At 45.6% G+C, this 20778-nt stretch overlaps 1 long non-coding RNA gene across 1 annotated transcript in view; it reads right to left on the minus strand.

The window, feature by feature from the left end:
• The window catches only part of LOC139763900 (uncharacterized), a 167404-nt gene that overhangs the window by 139768 nt on the left and 6858 nt on the right, over nt 1-20778 (minus strand). Inside the window, exon 3 of the long non-coding RNA XR_011716287.1 lies at nt 12625-12786. This is a non-coding gene — a long non-coding RNA (uncharacterized lncRNA). The remainder of the gene's footprint in view (nt 1-12624; nt 12787-20778) is intronic.

Below are 20778 nucleotides of genomic sequence, written 5' to 3' on the forward strand. Positions count from 1 at the left end.
TTCATGGAGTTTCTACATACACACACACACACACACACACACATACACACACACACACACACACACACACACACACACACACACACACACACACACACACACACACACACACAATCACTGTTTATTTAAGAGAAAATATCGAAGAGGTACATAATTACGAACTTAGCCCAACATCCTCAGTTTTCTACAGCCCACTTGGGTTGAGTTTCTGTCTATACCAGTGGGTCATTTAGTGGTGAGATACCACTTTCCGTCTTCATCCATACGGCTACTTCTTTAGGTCTTTGAGTCTGGCCTTTCCAGATTCCCTCATCTTTCCTTTCGGGAATTCTGAGATCTTCAACGATTCCACTAAATCCTTGAGGCTTTGGGTACATCTCTGTGGTCCTTGAGTTTCTCCTCTGCAGATCATGTAGCTTTTGCCCTTCCAGTGCACAGTGTGGTCTGATGATCAGGTCGTCCATTCCCCAGACACCTGCCTGGCCTCTAGTATCATCATAGCTGATCCCTTTTAAGTCCATCGCTTGACTCTGAGGTCCACAGGGTTCGACGACTGATGAATCTTTCATGATCATCTTCGGTGACGAGACATGAAGAAGGAGGTAAAATACTTACCTTCTTTTTTTTCATAAGAATTGCTCACTAGATGTTCAGCTTAAGCAAAATTCAATGCTTCCAGCAGCAGACCCATGAATCAATGACTTCCAGAATGTTGCTGGAACATTGATTTAATCTCGAAACACTTCTGGACAATACTCCTATGCACCACTAACATTGCCCTCTACTGATCACAATGTAATTATCTTCCGTGTGTGTCGTGTTTCATACCAGACCATGTTAGAGGACGCCAGGGAAAAGACAGCCCACTGTGTTGGTCACAGCGAGTGCCAGTAATAAAACAGAGTTCCCGCTGTTCTGGCAATAGTTGGAGGGCTTGGGACTTGAGACGTCACCGGGTAAAGGTAAGCCCACGGAATTGGTTCACCTGCTGGGCGAGGAGGTTTAAAGGCCCCTAGCGGAAGTGGTAACACTGCAGGCGCCACTACCATGAAACTGGTAACACTAGGAGTGTAAAAGTAGGAGGGAGGCCCGCGGGTGTGGCAATCATGCAGACGGCTACTGTTTGGTATGCTGGCAAAAAACCTGCGCTTGGGCGATGAACCTACAGAGGGTTACCGGATCGACACCCTCCGTCCCCCAGCACGCACACACACACACACACACACACACACACACACACACACACACACACACACACACACACACACACACATACACACACACACACACACACACACACACACACACACACACACATACACACACACACACACACACACACGAGATAGGGCCCCATGAGAGTGGAACCACCTTCCCGTACAGTACAAATAGGTAACTACAACATACACAAAATGACACCAGTACACACAAATACACAAAACCCTACGAGAGTAGTCCTCCCAACCTGTACTGTACAAACGGGTAATTAAAAACATATATGTAAACAAACGTGTATGATTCATACCAGCTGGCACATAGAAGTGCTCAACATCTTCACCTCAACGATGAAAAAGGCAAAGGCTACATATCGACACGACCTTCAGTTCATTTGACTGGAGTAACTGCATGACGGTACAACTCTTGTGAACGAAGGTACGGCCCTTAAGCATGAAGAGACGGCCCTTGAGCATGAAGGCTCGGCCCTTGGGCACGAAAGTGGGGCTCTTGAGCACGACGGAATGAACGCTGGGTACGATGGCCCGGCCGTTGTCCCTGACCTTCGAGCATCAGGTCAAAGGCCAGGTGGTCATACCTAAAGGTCGTACCCGTCGTGCTCGGGAGGTTTCGGGTGTCAATCACGTGCTTCTCACTTAAGCATGACCCCTTGACTAGCACTCCAGCCAGATACCGAGACACAATGTTACAACCTCACCACCATCCTTGAGTACCACGCCAAGGTACCAACCTAGAGCCACATGTTAGGATGGTATCCTAGAATACCAATCTAGAGCATCGACCTCGCCTCCCCCACACTGCTGGCTAGAGAGAGAGAGAGAGAGAGAGAGAGAGAGAGAGAGAGAGAGAGAGAGAGAGAGAGAGAGAGAGAGAGAGAGAGAGAGAGAGAGAGAGGAGTCGGCTATCTGCCTCTTTTTGTATTCATCAAGTGATTTGATTACAAAGTTGGATCCTCTTTCTCCGCTCATCCCAACCCCCCAAACCTCTTGTAGTATTTACAACAAACATAATAACTTTGCTAATAATCGTCTCGATAAATCCGCTCTTAATTCTGCAAATCAAGATAAAGAATTTGGTCCTGTTAAATCATTCGGTATATACAGAAGAGTCTGTGCCTGACATGGTATAAGCGATGAGATGGGGAATTCTATTATCAATATATAAGTAGATAAATAAAAACTAGCCAACTGTAGCTCTATGGAATGTCGTCTTGGGACAGTGTTGCCATATGAGGCGTCCAGATTTACCTCCCTGTCCGAGCCCTCTACGACGAGATTTCGTAGCTTATAACATAATTATGGCCTTATTCCCTCTACCTTCTGGGTATAGCACTGTGTGAATCAGAGGGTGAATCAAGGGATGTGATGCATCGAGGACGAAGGTAACGTGAGGTCTGGGGAAAGTACCGGGGAATAATCTAAAGCAATGACTGAAAATATGGTCGAGTCTGCGATGTCAGACATGCTATAACACGGCCTTAATGCTACCCAAACTCCCCACCGGACAACACAGCCAGGTGAAGTCACCAATTTCACAGCCCTCTCTCTCTCTCTCTCTCTCTCTCTCTCTCTCTCTCTCTCTCTCTCTCTCTCCATAACACCAAACACCAAACTGGTTCTCTGTAATCCGCCACTATGACGACATGGAGCAGTTCAGGCACCCATATTATCAAAGAAACCATGACAGACTTGGACAAAGTTAGGAAAAAAAATTAGTGAAAAGACAATTACTCGACTGAGACACAAGCCATGCAAGGAAAGACTGAAAGAAGTCCAGATATTTCCACAGAAGCGTTGCCTTACTGACTGACTTAACCAAAAAAAAAAAAAAATCCCATAAATTTTGATAACATCGATCTAAATAACAGTGCATAAAGAAAACGAGAATCCGGTTGTCCAGCTAACACTGAGTTAAAGCCTAAAGAGGCAAAATGGTCACACAGACATAGGGGAAAATTTTCTTTACCAGCTTGGGTAACTGAAGACTGGTGTATGCTGACTGCTACTGTTGTAAGATCAGAGACCCACTCAGGAACAGACAAGAGCCTTACTCCTAACCACCTGGTTATCGCTAAACAGGTAGTAGTGAATAATGAGGATACTGGGAAGAACGAAGATATCAGGTGGTGAAGTCCTGTCTCTCAGAGGTGAAGTTCATCTGTTTCCCAGGGGTAAAGTTCATCCACCCGATATAAAATGTTCTCTCAGAGGGGGTGAAGTTCATTCATCCCAAATAGAATATGCCTATCAGGGGTGAACTTCATCTTCCCCAGATAAACTTCTGTATCGCAAGGGTGAAACTCATCTACGACCCCAAATAAAGTGTTGTTTCTCAGGGGTTGAGTTCATTTCCCCCCCAGACAGAATACCGTTCCTCCGTGGTCGTCTTCACCACGTCCCCAACAACCAGCCAGCATTCGATCGTGCCGTCACCTGAGACCCACTTGAACACTGACTGGCCTGTGATGACCTTACCGAATCAGAACTTAACCTACGAGGACGTCCCAAGTTCTGCCAGGCTCAGTACCACGAACTGTGTGTGTCGTGTGTGGCACCAGGAGGCATCTGTGGCCCAGCCAGACTTCTTCGTAAAGGTGTCGCCCAACAGCCCCACCCTAGAATTAAAAACGAGGAGGCGATATAACAAAGGGCAGAATCCCAGGGGATAGAATCCCCAAGGGGAGAGAATTCCAAGAAGGACTGTAGGTCCCAGGGGGTGTAAAGTCTCTAAGGGACGGAATCCCCAGAAACCGTCACGGGGACATGGAATCCCTGGGTACAAAATTGTGGGGACCAAAATCGTCCCATTGTTGGGACTTTGTCCGCCTCTCCCCCTAGAATACAGATATGATCTTCTGAGATATTCTTCTCCAGTTTTTTTTATCACACGGGACTTTATCCGTGTATTGGATCTTAAATTGCTCGACAGCCGTACCAACACACAGTCTATTTTTTTGCGATATCACAAAAAATAATCACATCATGAAATATCCATCACATATGTACCTCATTCAAATTGTTAATCCCCCTACCCTACTCCTCCTCGTATAATTAGAGGCATTACCATTAGCTCTACGAATAACATCTTCCCATAGAAGTCTCACAAAGTCCCACGTTCATCACAAGTCGCAAACAGTACCGTGAGAACAGGTGGATCCACTCCTTCCACATCACTTTCACCGGGAAAGCTCAGTCCTCAGGTACACGTCTTAAACCTCAGCAGGAAGTAAGCAGTTATCCCTGATAGCCGTCTTCCTTCGCCCACCGAAGTAAAGCGAAATACTTTGGGGAGGTAGATTCCGCCCGGGTAGTAGTGAGTGTGACATTGAAAGTTTGCTTTCATCCAAATCAGTTTCCAGACAATGCGGTGTACTCTTTCTAAAGAGAGGATGTATACTGACCTTTAAACACGCCTAGACAATGTTATTCGTGTGAAGATATATACATATAAGCAAAAAAACAGACACGTGTACTCAAAAGCCTACTCATACATGTAAACACAAATCTACATATATACAAGTATACATACACATAATTACGCCTAACGAATATCCACTTACAAACTACACACACACGTCTGTAATCTTGTATCCATTCTGTTTGACATAACACACAAGCATCTGTGGCATGACAAGGTCAGTGAACTTTACTCATGTTTCTAAACGACGCACTGTCATTCCCCTGGCCCACTTACCTCCCTAACCGTCAATGTATTAATTATCGTCTCTCCGTGTCATCAGAGGCTCCGTCCTGGCCCCAACACCCATCCCAACCAAGCACTCCAAGACTGAAGACGGGAAAGAGAGAGGAGACAAGAGAGGAGAAGAAAGAGGAAGCGATCATTTTTAATTATCAATCATTCTATTACCCATAACATTTAAAAACGGAGTGGAAACCCCCCACTCCACCTTTCTATTTACCTCACAGTGCTTACACTCTTTGTACAGAGGCCACGCCCTCCCTCATGTCCTGACAATGGGGTGTGACCTGATTGTCCTGACTAATGGGAATACAGTGAGTGAAGGACAACCACTCCATTCCTCCTGGTTAATGGTCTGAGTGACCTACTGATGAGGCAGTGACTCATTAATGGGCCAGGACACAGGTACACACACCTTAGTGATCCGGTGACTGACAGTAGGACAGAGAGAGAGAATGAGGGATGTGAAAAATGAGTAGAGAAAGCGAGAAGAAGAGAAGAAGAAGAAGAAGAAGAAGAAGAAGAAGAAGAAGAAGAAGAAGAAGAAGAAGAAGAAGAAGAAGAAGAAGAAGAAGAAGAAGAAGAAGAAAATGATGATGATGATGATTAGAATGAGAGAAGAAGTAGGAGTGACAATGGGTCGCTGCAGAGAGAAGTAGAAAGAGGAAGAAATAACATGAAGAAAGAGAAAAAAAAATGGTAAGAGGTGAACAAGGTGTTATGAAAGAACCAAGGAACCATAATTTCCTTTTATCTGTATAATCCCAAGTCCAGAATGTAAATTACTAACCTTACCAATATAAGCCTTATTCATTAAATATGACACAACACTATTCATCTTATTCGCACTTCAAGATTAGATACAATGATCATCAGAATTACGTGCTATATATTCAATTACGAATTTTATATACATCCAGCAAAGAAAATGAAAAATAAAGTATGTCTTTAGTACAGGAGCAATCGTTCCGTCCAGTATGGGCGAGACCTACCTACCACCACAATGCTCTGACCACTACACGAGTCAATTCATCAAAGCGTCACTCGGCCCACACAGACACACACATCACTTGGGAACCCTCCATTGAAAATGGGCTTAGGGACGTTTTTCTTGGGAATGGATCCCTTTTGTGAGTGGTCAGAGAAAGAGGGTTTTGAGGCGACGTCTCGAGGTATGAAGGTGACCAAATCCTCTCCAGAAGGGGTTAGTAGTGTTGGCTATTAATCGTTTTCGATTCTGTGTAGGCGTCTTGGATTCTCGACAGGGACATTGTCAGGAAGGCAAGTGCTTTCCTTCAAGACACTTTCGTCACGTTTAAGAAGTTCTAATTCTTTATATTGTTGCCTTAACTTCTGCCGGTATTAACTGAGTACAAACAAGCTCACGCATATATATATATATATATATATATATATATATATATATATATATATATATATATATATATATATATATATATATATATATATATATATTCTTTCTTTCTTTCTTTCAAACTATTCGCCATTTCCCGCATTAGCGAGGTAGCTTTAAGAACAGAGGACTGGGCCTTTGAGGGAATACCCTCACCTAGCCTAATTCTCTGTTCCTTCTTTTGGAAAATTAAAAAAAAACGAGAGGGGAGGATTTCTAGCCCCCCGCTCCCTCCCCTTTTAGTCGCCTTCTACGACACGCAGGGAATACGTGGGAAGTATTCTTTCTCCCCTATCCCTAGGGATAATATATATATATATCCCTAGGGATATATATATATATATATATATATATATATATATATATATATATATATATATATATATATATATATATGAAAATAGCGATGGATACATGTTAGAGGAAGGTTGTGAGGGAGAAGTGTTGGAGAAAGGGAAGTAGTGAGGGAGAAGGGTATGTGTGATGCAGGGCCCGCTCGGTGGTCTGTGAAACAGTTCATCTGATCCGAGGAATTAACACCTAATCCGGAGTGTAGGTGTTGCTAGCGGGTGTACCACACACTCACGAGCAACACCCTCCTCCACACACATCTTCCCAGCAGTGGCAGAATGGAGGGGGGGAGGGGGTTAAAGCCCTTACCCACCCCGAAATTCCTTCACAGCTTTAGCTCTGACGAAGAAGCATAATGGAAAATCCCCTGCACGTTCAAGACCTTGAAGAAAACAAAGACCGTGTGTGCCCTCCTGTCTCCTGAGGGCGTTGGTCAGGTAAGGTCAGACCAGGTCCCCCTGAGGTCAGGATGTGTAGGTGAGAAATGCTCGAGCTTAGCTTTGCTTAATGCTCCAGAAACGTGTGATCGTTTCGTTATAAACACCTTAAAAAGAAGCCACTGATCCCGACACTATATTTCTAGTTCTTAAAAGATCGACAAATATTCAAACTACAATAAACCACACAATTAATCATCTGTTGTTCATCAATCAATTACTCTGCTGCGGTTCTTCCCCTTCTTGGATATTTACAGATAATTACAAATTCTAACGGAGGTGCACGCCGTGTGCTGGGAATGGCTGAATAATGGTGGAGAATATAGACAGATGGAATTAAGATTCGAGCGCCCCTCACGGCAATCACACTGGATGAAACTAATGACAGACAGTCAGGTCCAGAGAGAGGCTGCTAGGAGTGGATGACAAATTAACACGATCTCCACGTATAAGGACTCCATGGTGGAGTTTTAAAGGATATACCTTGTTTATATCCGTGCAACCATCTGTCGTGGGGTAAGTTATCATGACTATGGTTTGACTCTGTAGCAAAGAACGTCTCTGAAGGGTGTTAACTGGCACCTGAAGGGTGTTAACTGACACCACTTACCTTTCCTTATTTTCCTAGAGGCATTGGCTGTACATTGCAGGTCAGAAATCAAGAGACAGTCCGTGTGTTTATTTGTCCTCTCAAATACTCACAACAGCAGAGTTGTGTATAAACATTAGGTACATGAAATGCAACGGAAAGAACCTGTGCTCCCCCAGAAAGGATTCCACAACGTGTTGTCAGGTGTACAGAGCAGACGCCTTCAACTACTTAGCCATCTTAGAATCATCTTGAACACCCAGAGACGGTGTTAAAGGCCAGGCCATCATCACACCGGAGGGTCGTAACCATAATACCAAGGGTCGTACTCAAGGGTCGTACCGTCATGCCCAAAGCGCTCGACTCTCCAATTGACGGAGCAGCCAGCAGAATGTTCTTCAAGCATGCGCCCCTCCCCCCGTGGCCAAATCGCCCGTCCACCTCCGAATAATTATCAGATTAGGAGACCAGCTACCCGATGTCTGGGGTCACGTGCACACAAGAGACACTGCCCTCTGAGTCCAGCCTGTGGGAACGAGGTGTGTGTGTGTGTGTGTGTGTGTGTGTGTGTGTGTGTGTGTGTGTGTACTCCACCAGCAGGGATTGTGTATCTTCGTTCGTACTCCCTTGCATTTCTGTGAATGGGTCATTTCACGTGTACCTACCTATCTAGACGTGTGTGCGTGTCTTAACTTTGCCTATGAACGCCTATCATGCAGGGTGTGGCCTGCCTGCAGGTGCCCACAGTCATCAACGAAACATAAATGCCCTCCTGACCCCACCTCCCGCGTCAGGTCATCAGGGGTTCAGACGTCAAACATTCCATACACCGACATATTAGCATTACGTTTATACTCCTTCAGCTTCAGGGAGGAAATACGAAATGAACGCGATGTATGGTGTATCATACCAAAAATACAGACAACTATGAGGTAACAGTGCTGAAGCCTGAACATATACGTCGAGTAAATCAACTTAGTAAATCAACTGTGATAACAGAACAACGTGCACACCTAATGCTGTTCTCATGTTCATCACAGTGTTCTGTTTGCTTCCAATGTAAACGACAATAATCAGATATGCTGTAAAAGCACCTCTCATCCGTCATAAAGAAAAAACACATCAATTACAGTCAAAAGTAAAAATACTTATCGTCTGGGAATCCATAACTGCACAAAGTTATTTACAGTGTACTGAGTATACAATATTCATTACATAATATTTATCATTCGCTGTACTATACATCATGTTGCATGTTTGTTAGTGAATGTTCCAGAGTTTATGAAAATGTGTCTGCCTGTCTGTCTGTGTGTGTTTGTATTTCTATGTGTGTGTGTGTGCGTGTGTGTGTGTGTGCGATCTGCTAACGATCCTGCTCGTGTAGTTTGGCAAGCGGAACGTGGTCGGCCGTGCATGACGTCACGGGGCAAGAGACGAGTAACAAGAACGGCCTCACAAAAACGCAACACAAAAATGCAATAATTGGGTTCTCCCGGCTGATGACATTCCCTGGCCCTCTCTTTGCCTCCAGCTTTATCGTTAATATATTTTCATATCTATCACACACAACCTTTGATTACCTTCATGTTGTCCACGTAAATCTTAACGGAAGATGAATATAAATCCCTCACCTACAACAAGATATGAAAAATATCGTATGTCTCACTGAAATCTACTTCCCACAGCAGAAAACCAAACAATCTAAACAAAAATAAGACAATATGGAATACTGAAATCAATAAATGATGAAAAAAAATGTCCCTACAGGATAAACAATCGAGCATCTGCTGATACCCCGGGATCCTACCCTGTTAACAGGAGAGCATCTAGTGCTGTCGACTCGGGTGTGAGAGCACGAGAAAAGGGATTTGTTCGGAAGAGGTAATTTGGCCGTGCACCCTCCTGGGGTCTGTTTGGAGTCTCAGGCACCCCCCTGGGGTGTGTGGGATCTTTGGTACTCTCCTGGGGTGTGTGCGGGGGCCCTGGTACCCTGGTACGTGTGAGGCCCACGTACTCTTCTGAAGTGTGTGAGGGCCCCCTCAGGACCCTCCTAGGGTGTGTGAGGGTTAAGCAGGTTCCCTCCTTGGGTGTGTGTGTGTGTGTGTGTGTGTGTGTGGAGGGGGGGGGGGACGCAGGTACCCTCCTTGAATGTGAGGGCCCAGGTACCGCCGACCTGTCCACACCTTTCGGCCATAGCGAGGGTTCCTCCTCAACTACTTTCTTCACCTCTATTCTATTTGGTGGTTACAAACGCCTCCTCGTGGCTATCCTAAGCTCCTTAGGCTAATTCATTTAATATATCCGTTAGACTGGACGGGAAGAACACCACGGGACATAAACGGGAGGAAGACTCCGGTCAAAGACTCGTCCAAAAGCGGGGATGTGGCACCTTGGCTTTCAATAAATCGGTAAAGAAGCAGATACACACTACTGTTCTCAAGCCCACCTTACCCGGCTATCAATTCGTCCCTAATATATTCTCTGGTAATGCCAGTAATCCTGCCCGAGAGCCTGGAGAACCCCCTGAGTCTTCACGCAGATGGGGAGGTAAAAACACCAATGCAGTAACTGAGAGACTGATCTAACTACCTGGGGACTTTCTGAAGGATGCTTATTTGACTACCTGACCCAAATCAGTGAGTGGGTTTTTGTGGAGGTGACTAGCCCCCGCAGGCACGCCTAAATCATGACCTATGGTTCCCACCAGCCAGGAATTTCCGGAATGAGTGACTCCCAAGGAGTTTTTTTCTATCCTCCCCATGTGCTGAGGGTCGGTATCTGAAGCTACTGTGTGTGTGTGGCTGAGATAACTGATCTCTCTCTCTCTGTTTCGATGCTGGGGAATCGTGGGAACACATTATACCTTCCCTGTTAAGAATCTCACTACCACCATTTCTCTTTTTTTCCTCCCCTCCGTCTCTCCTGTTTTTTCCTCGCTCTAATGGATGGTAGGAAAGTATGGGATGTGTGACGGACGAGTGATTCATCGACGTCTGAGGAGCCTCGCCTCGGATACTCTTGTGAAGCTTTCCCATCACTTTATGAGATCTGACTGGTGTGTATTGCCAACTTATTAAACGAGTTGCTTGGATAACACGGGCTTTAGATTATATATACACTTACTTCCTTCCCCAGGAATCCCTCCTATCTTTATAGAACTCCCGCAGCGCACGGGAAGCTAACCACGTCCACCGGGAGTACGTCACTAACCAAACAACCGAGTGAGTGAATAATAAGATGGTCGGGTGTGTAGCGGTGACGAGCGAGTGGTTGGCCGTGGTTGGAGCCGTACAAACAAGGTGATAAGAATCCGTGGCATCTTATAATTACCCTCCCTCTCTCACTCCCTCCCTCCCTCCCTCCCTCTGCCTCTCTGGTCGGTTGTCGAAATCCTCACCTCACAGTCACGGAGGTGTAAACACTGTCCATGGTGCTGGTAATGGTCTCTCTCTCTCTCTCTCTCTCTCTCTCTCTCTCTCTCTCTCTCTCTCTCTCTCTCTCTCTCTCTCAGGCGCTAGCCCTGCCTCATGACTACACGGACGAACTATAGACGAAAACACACACACACACACACACACACACACACACACACACACACACACACACACACAGGGAAGCAGACTGACTACACGTCCTCGTCAGAGGAGATACTTTAAAAGCTCAGTAAACGTTGAGACGCGCTTGAAAGAAACGAGTAATGTGAAGTCAGCTGGCACTCTATACCAATTACTGTGCGTCAGTTCCAAATAGTCAAAAACAAAACATATTTCAATAAAATTACTCTGTATAGTCCTTCTAAAATTCCTTTACCGCCATTTCTAACACCAGCAAAACAAGACATATAATCAAGACACAAACATTCTTCAGCTTCTAGAATGACATAACTATCAACCATCAAACATGTGCCAACAGCCGCCCTTCCAGTACGCGGTAACCCATAACAGTGATACCAACATGGGCGGCACAACCCTCGCCTCCCACCACCCTACGACGCCCCTAGCACTGGTGTATATAGACCCTCCCTATCCCCTCCAGGCTAGTGGCCTGAGGGGGATGGTGGGATAGGATGGAGGTAGGATGGAGTTTATCTGGCTATCTGTTGAGGGATGTTTACGCTTCTCCATCTCTTCTACCCTTGGCCACCAGCCGGGGTTGAGGGTGAAGGCTTCTGGTTCCCCTCCTGTTTGATAAACTGCGGATAAGCTGTTTTATGGGGTCCCCCCGCACATCCCCACCCCCTTCACGAGCTGTTGTTATGGAAAATATAATAACAAATCCCTCTTTCTGACAGAGTCGTGGGCAATAAACTTGGCGGAAACCCTACATTGATCTACTGAATGGTGCGAGTCTAAAGTAAATGATTGTATCAAAGACAGGAATGTAAACGCGAATGCTTAGATAATCGGAGAAAAGAAAACGAAATGCGTTTGCGAAACAAACAACTTTCGCAGTTGTAATCGTGAACAACTTCTAGTGTATATTACGTAACATGTTGTTGTTAGATTAGCTTTCTTATTTCTACTTGTTCTATCAACATATCCAAATAAAAAGCTTCGAAGCTGAACTGCAAACACAGTACAGAGAGAGAGAGAGAGAGAGAGAGAGAGAGAGAGAGAGAGAGAGAGAGAGAGAGAGAGAGAGAGAGAGAGAGAGAATCATTTATCCTTATCTTTGAAGGAATGAAAACTTCGGACTAACATTATATGTATATATGTTCCAGTCTAGTTTATAATGGTGACTTTGTGAACAGTGTCTCAGGCAGTCAAGTATACTGACCCAGTCACCTGTCAACAATCAAATTCCTGCCTGTTGCACACAGGACAATCTTATGACTACTGAAAGCAAACAGTCGGTTGGCAATGACCAACTGCAAACTGGGAAGATGTATGCTAACTCACAGCACGATACTCGGTAGGTAGCTGACGACTGAGTTTACTGGCGTCCACAATACAATCTCCTCAGCTGAGGAATATAACCTGGTGTCGGTATCTTGACGTAAGTCCTTACTATCAGCCGCTCTTGTAGCTACCAACTCTCTTGCTGTACAGCCGATCATACTGCTGAAGATATAACATGCACAGTTCTTCAGGCCGAGTTATTGGTAGATTAATAATAATAATAATAATAATAACAATAATAATAATAATAACAATAATAATAATAATAATAATAATAATAATAATGAAAATAATAACGATAATGATAGTTTTACTACTGTCATCATTGTAACTACTACTATCAATGTCTAACAGGAAAAACAATAACCACAGAGCCACCAGCACAGACAAGGGGAAGAGAGGTTGTACCACAGACAGACACAAGGCCGTGCCACAGACACAAGGCCGTACCACAGACACAAGGCTGTACCAACACAGACAGACAGACGCACGGCCACCAAGCGAGACAGACACGAGGCTGTACCACCACAGACCACAGCCCGGGGGCAGAGATTCCTCAGTAATTACCGATCAAGCTATCGTGGTAAAAGGCAGTAGAGAGGTCCTGAGGAATGCCATACTTCTCATCCCACTACCTGTTTCTCAGGACCCACTATCTATTTCTCCTGACCCACTACCTGTTTCTCCTGACCCACTACCTGTTTCTCCTGACCCACTACTTGTTTCTCCTGACCCACTACCTGCTTCCTCTAACCCACTGCTTGTTTTTCCTGACTCCCGACCTGTTTCTCGTGACCCACTACCTGTTTCTCCTGACCCACTACCTGCTTCTCCTGCCCCACTACCTGTTTCTTCCTCCACAACCCTCACCCCACTGCCTGTTTCTCCTGTCCCACAACTCTCGCCCAGCTAACTGCTTCTGTTCTACACGGCTCACCCTACATCCTGTTATTCCTGCCAACAACCTTGACACATAACCTGTCACCAGCTTACAGTGAATACAGTACATGGACACAGGTGGGTGACAGGTGGGTAGGAGGGGAAGGACGGGCATTCATGGCACTGTGATGAGACAGAGGAAGATGACCTGGGATACACATACGTGCACAGGGTCTCGGGCTACAGTGGGTGCTGCACAACGACCTGGGAGGGACGCGGGTGGGATCGAACTCCCCCTCCTGCCAGTGAAGTCGCGGTATGGTGTCATGATGGGCAAGTTATCCCCGCAGACTCCACGGTGAGAGTCCCTCTCGTGAGTAATTACTTCTGAGTCCAGATGGTAATCAGTAATTAACTCAGATGGTCATCCATGATTACTCAAGCTGATCATCGCTCATTAGTCTAGCTTGTTGTTACTAGTTAGCTCACATAGTAATCACTTATCAGTCCTGCTTGTAACTGCTAATTAGTAAAGCTTGTAATTGATATCAATCCAGCTGTTACTTGCTGGTGGCCTTGCGAAGCCTTCTCTCCCTTAAACCCCCCCTTCCACCCCTACGTTTCAGAAGCCGTCCCTTCCTTGAACCCCCTTCCATCCCTGCCTTTGGGTAGCTACCCTCCCTTAGACCCCATTCCAGCCCTCTCTCTTCCCCTGCCCAAGCCCTCTGCTTACCCACCTGCTCCCCCTCGTCTAAGTATTTACTCAACATCCTGTGTGGTATTGACTCAACACCCACCCCTGATGAGTGACACCCTCACCCACCCTCCTCACACAAGTAGCAACTCATGATACGTCAATCCCTCTTCGCGTTGCAGGTGGCCGCCCGGTGAGATGCGTACGCACGTACGTACAGGCGCTGCGCAGAGCACGTCCGCGCCATGCATGGAGGCACGGTAATGGGTAAACAACGAGGATGTACGACAGATAATGGGATAGAGAAACAGACTACAGAAGAGAGAGGGATGGGAAAATAATGACTACAAGAAACAAGAATACACTACCATAACCCTCACAGAAAAAGAAAAAAAAAGACTAAGTACAGCTTAACTAGCGGAACATTCACCCGTACATCGGAGAGACATAAGGGTGATAATGGCCGGTCCGACGTCCCCACTACCACCCGACACCATCTATCACTCTGGCCTTTACTTTATGGGTTAAGTAGTTTGTCCCGCGAGTGTGATGTATGACCTCGTGTGACCCGTAATGAAGACATGAGATATGACACTGCTCGCGGATGTCCTCCGCCAGCTCCAAACACACAGGAAGGTCGTGTCGAGTAAGATGTAGCTTCTCTTAAAGGGGCCTCCCTACACCCACCCACCCGCCCCATTATTTACCTCATGATTTATGGGGCCGTATACTAGCTAGATACACACCCATGGTGCTAAGATACCCATTTGATAATTCCAATGCTCCCTCCCTCCCACGGGACCTCACTGGGCTATGGGGAATTTATGGATGACCATTTTAAGCAGACACTTGCTCTCGTATATGTAACATCATACTCTGTGGCTCTTAGAGCTTAAAGGTATGACATGATGATAATATCACACTGTCTTCAGAAGCAAAACTGATTGTGAAACATTAATTTCAATGCATCCTCCTCGCAAACCTATACACTAGCAGACTCTACGGGTAGGGTAAAACCTCCAAGTATGTTCGTACATAAGATTTTCTTATGTACGAACCAAGAGAGGGAATTATTGCAAACATCCTATATTGATCTCCAGCGTCAGATCACCAAACCTCGTCACATGATCTTTGTTTACGTAAATATGACACGTGTTATTGTTTACTGTGGTCTAGGACCACGTGGCCTTAGTGCTCGCTCTTTCTTCTGTCGCTAGTCCTCTGCTAAGGTTTACTGTTATCCCATGTTCTCTCTCACTACGTCATTCGCGTTGCCACGTGTTCTCTACAACACGTGATCACGTCGTGTTAGTCCTGTTAGCATCGTTCTCTCACTACGTGTTCTTTGTTTATACGTAACGATGAGTTTGTTTACGTGTATTTCTATCGCCACGTGGTGATTGTTTACGTCATTATGTCGCCACGTAAGTTTTGTTTACACTGTACGTTCCCTTGTGAGCTCAGTCATCCTTGTCATAATTGGCATATGTTATAAGGTTAAGCATGGTTTCCTCAGCTGATAACCTATGCATCACACAATACGAAGTGAATTATGGACATTATCTAAGATGGATCTAGTTCCGTTAAGAGACAGAGAAAACTGGTCAAATACCAAAGTAAACAGAAACTATACAAATAGGAAAAGACTAAGAAATAACCAGACACAACACATGAGGATCATACCAAACAGAGTCCACTCACACTCTCAAGACGAGATTAAAGAACGCAAAACAAACCAAAGACACAATAATCATGGAGAGAAAGATGAATGAAGTAATAGCATCTCGACAGAGACAATCGGAGTCCATAAGGGAAGGCAGGAGCCAGAGATAAGAACCGGAGGAGGAAGGCGTGACTGGTGCCATTCTGTGAGACACAGAGCGCCACACATCTACCCTACCGTCAAACACTGGCCGTGCACCAGCCAGCAACTCCTGACACGGGGCGAGAGGTTGGTTCGGGCAACACACCCGGGTGTCTGAGACCCATTAGATGGGCACGAGACGCCGCCGCCAACGTGACACCATTAACAACAAATGGTGTATAGATAAGAGGCTACGGTAGTCCATTTAGATGGGAGGGGGTGTGGATGTAATGGGGTGCTACAGGATCCCGTAATAAGGATGGTGAGGTGGCCGCTACAGCGCCACCAGTGCTCGGGTTTCCAGTGGTGGCACTCTTGTCCCCACCCACCTACCCACCCACACTCACACACCTAACCCCTCCCCCTCCCTCTCCTCATGCTAATGCCACTCTTCCGCTGGTGGCGTCGGAGGCTCTCATGTCTGTCAATGTGTGTTGGTGGGGGTGAGTGTGGGAGTGTGTGTGTGTGTCTGGTGAGAGGAAGAGGAAAGGTGTGTGTGTGTGTGCGTGTGTGTGTGTGTGTGTGTGTGTGTGTGTGTGTGTGTGTGTGTGTGTGTGTGTGTGAACAGGCGTGTGGTAGAGGACGTAATAGATAAACAAGTGTGTGGAGGTGCAAAGGTAGAGCTGACAGGTGTGCTGAAGCTGTCAGGTGCGAAAGCGCAGAGAAGTCCTCAGGTATGTAGGACAGGACAGAGATAGACAGCTATCTGTCAAGTAGACGGTAGGAGTTGAGACAGAGGGAACGTTAAACACAGAAACGCTATATTCAAACAGAAGGCAGTCTTCAAATGAAATATAAACAGACACATGCAATATCATTAATTACTGAAGACATATGAAAAAGATATACGTAAACAGACGCAAATAAAAGTGAAAATACCGAAGAAATATATCTATAAGATATAATCAACTTATGAATCCACTGTAAAAACATTAACCTAAAAACGAACGAATAAGAAGTAAACGACAACAGAGCAAAATCAGCGTTTATGCAGGAATCAAAAAGAAACAGACAGAAAAAGCAAGATAAAGAAGACTATTGAAGTAGACATGACAATCATATGCAGACATACCTACACATGTACAGAGACAGTCATAAAAGTAGTCAAATAAACAGAGAGACATACAACTGGATAATTCACGAAAAAAGAACAGACGATGATAAGGTAAAGACGAATCTACGATGGGAGACATACAGACAGGAGACTCAGGCGTAGAAGATTACACAGACAACAGCTTATAAACACCTTCAAACGCGCAGAGAGCAACTACAGACAGCAACCAGAGACAGACTGGGCCGACACGGCGCAGTACATTAAGCCATAAGGAACGGTCTGTGAAGGGGGCCGTGTTGACCAATCAAGGAGCAGCTTGTTGACGAGGGGTTGGTAATGAGCGCGCGGGGCTCCGGAGCCTTGAATAGCCTTTTTATGGAGCCTCTAATTGCTGAATGAAGGGCTCAGTGTCATTCAGCAGGGGTGGGGGGTTGGGGTGGGGGTCTAATCCCGCCACAAAGTTTTAGAACATGGTGGAAGACAGACGGGCGCCTCTTTGAACAACGCGGGATGAGGTACTCACATGGTAACTGTGGTTGGGAGGGTGTTAACATCCAGGGTTTATGTACGGTTTTACATTGTGGGTTTACGTGCGTGTGGGGTGTAACGTCGTGAGTCTATTGGGGTTCAAAGTGGGTTTATGTGGATTTAACACTGGGCTTATGTGGGGTTTAGTAGCATGGGATGGCCCTCAACGATAACAACTGGGGTTTGTGTGAGGTTTAACGGCATGGAATGGTCTACGAAACTGGGACTATATGGAGTTTAACGCGTATGGAACGAGTGTCTGTTTGTCCTTCTTCACAAAGTCTTGAAAAATGACTCAGTCGAGTTCTCTATATAAGTTATCCAACTGTGTGTGATTTCCGATTTGGAGTTCCTCATTTGAAAGGTAAGGGGAGGGAGCTATACACTAACAGGCCCCATCGCTTGGGCTCTGCCCACTATCATACAACTTTCATAGCGTCTGTATGCTGTCCAAACTCATGACTGCTTCTCTCTGTTCACGACGATCATCCACGGTTTAGTAGCATGGGATGGCCCTCAACGATAACAACTGGGGTTTGTGTGAGGTTTAACGGCATGGAATGGTCTACGAAACTGGGACTATATGGAGTTTAACGCGTATGGAACGAGTGTCTGTTTGTCCTTCTTCACAAAGTCTTGAAAAATGACTCAGTCGAGTTCTCTATATAAGTTATCCAACTGTGTGTGATTTCCGATTTGGAGTTCCTCATTTGAAAGGTAAGGGGAGGGAGCTATACACTAACAGGCCCCATCGCTTGGGCTCTGCCCACTATCATACAACTTTCATAGCGTCTGTATGCTGTCCAAACTCATGACTGCTTCTCTCTGTTCACGACGATCATCCACGAAAAGAATTTGTTTGCAATCTTTTTTGAATAAGTTCATTAGTTTCACATTATGGCCTCTGGTTGTCCTATCTCTGTTTATTTAGGAGAACTGTAAAATGTTGATCTTATCAAACTGGTTTAAAAAACCTTAAAGGTTGTGATCATGTTTCCCCTTACTCTTCTCTCTTCCAAGAACCACAAATTAATCAATTTGTGTGTGTGTGTGTGTGTGTGTGTGTGTGTGTGTGTGTGTGTGTGTGTTCTATCTGTCTGTGTCTGTTTTTCGCGTGTCTGTGTGTAAACATGTAGTTTGTTTATCATATACCTATTTTTGTGTTGTATGTATACACATTACAGAACTTATCATCATATACCTATTTTTGTGTTGTATGCATACGCATTACAGAACTTATCATTAAGAAAATAATAAAAAAGTATTTAAGAGTATATACTACTGAAAGCACCACACAGGCAGAGCCAAGTTACTGTCACTTTAAAAAAGGTATTTTTTGGTGAGAAAAACGGAAAATCACCTTTCAATCAGGCACAAACATACCTGTCATCTACCAGTTCAGGTTATTACAAAGGCACATAATCAACAACAATTTCCTGTTGGGTAGAGGGGTGGCGAAGGTGAGGTTCAGGGAGGGGAGTCAGAGGGTGTTAAGGAAGGGGGATTACAGGGCACTGTAAAGGGAAGAAAGAGTAAAGGGTAGAGCTGAAAGTAATGGGGTCATTGAAGAAGGGTGATGGGGAGGACACTGAGTATAGCTAGCGACTGCAGGTACTCAAATGGGATTAGTGATGGGGTTACTGATCAATGGGGAGGAGATGGTGATAATGGAGGATGACGCCAGACAACAGGCCACAAGGTGGTTGTGAAGGCTGACCTCTGAGGATGACCCAGACACGAGCCGGAGGGAAGAGAATGTCTGACTACCTGTCTTTAAGTTACGAGGAGAAAATAAAAAAAAAAAGTCATTTCCATAGGAAATTCCCGGTCATATTGGCCGGACTGGAGGCTTCCACGTCGGCAGACCACCACCCACCCAGCCACCACCACTACCATCAATAATCCCTCCACTAACCATTACACACCGTCGTCTCTCCCTGACCCAAACAGCCGCTCAGCCCAACACTACTGACACCGTGAAACTCACACCTCAAAACAAAAAAAAAAAGTCACTTAAGGCCAACAAGTTTGGCATCTTCTGACCAAACTGGCTTCCCATGGGGCCACTTGAGCGCCTCAAACTGGTAGGTCGGTCAGGCTCGGGTGTCACACAACAAGGGTGCCGGGGCTCGAGACGGGAGGGGAGGGGGAGGAGTAGGTGATGGCACAGAAGGAGGAACATGGGGCAGGGGCGTGATAGTAGGGAGGCCAGAGCATCGACACTACAGCAGGAGTACCACCAGGCAAGAGCGCCACAGCAGGAGTGACACTTAGTGGGAGTGCCACAGTAGGAGTGACACCTAGTGGAAGTACCACAGCAGGGGTGACCTCTAATATGAGTGCCACAGCAGGAGTACCAGAAAGCAGAGACATCACAGCAGTACAAAACAGGGGTATTACAGAAGGAGCACCACGGAGTACAAATTAACAGATGACATGTGAGTTCACGTCACTGGCAGAGTGCTGGGTTGTGTGTGTGTGTGTGTGTGTGTGTGTGTGTGTGTGTGTGTGTGTGTGTGTGTGTGTGTGGAGAGAGAGAGAGAGAGAGAGGTCGTGTAGCGGGGTGTACCATTCACTACGGTACCCTGGCAGTGGATATGACCACACCAATTTGTGGTTTCTGGTAGGGTATTGGCGGACGTGGAAGCACGAAGTGTCGCTGGTGGCGTCAACTTCATGAAAAACATCATCAATAGATAAATAAAACAAAAACTGTTGGTTATAACGTAACATTACAGCCTGGGATGACGTGGTGGCTCGTAACACCAAATACCCGAGTCACTCACAACTGTAAAATAGTTCATCCCCACGAACTGTACACTGTGGTCAATATACAAAGTGTGATATAACAATACAGACCAGCTCACCACACGTTACTGTACAGGGCAGCAAGACAAGCAGGGAACCCATCACGATGTAACGCAGCTATAACACAGGAGCTACGACTAGACTGTGTTATGCTTGACAATGATAACCATGAATCACAAAGCTATCTTTTCTAGTGACAAACTCCAGATCAACCGGGTTTATTTATCACTCATTTACTTAAAATTTCATAGTCCATTATTTTCCATACAAGAAATCAATGAGCTCAGTTGTATATACATACATTTCAGGCATGGAACTGCAAGCCAC

This window comes from Panulirus ornatus, chromosome 48, assembly GCF_036320965.1.
Source record: "Panulirus ornatus isolate Po-2019 chromosome 48, ASM3632096v1, whole genome shotgun sequence".
In the NCBI taxonomy this organism is placed as follows: Eukaryota; Metazoa; Arthropoda; class Malacostraca; order Decapoda; family Palinuridae; genus Panulirus; species Panulirus ornatus.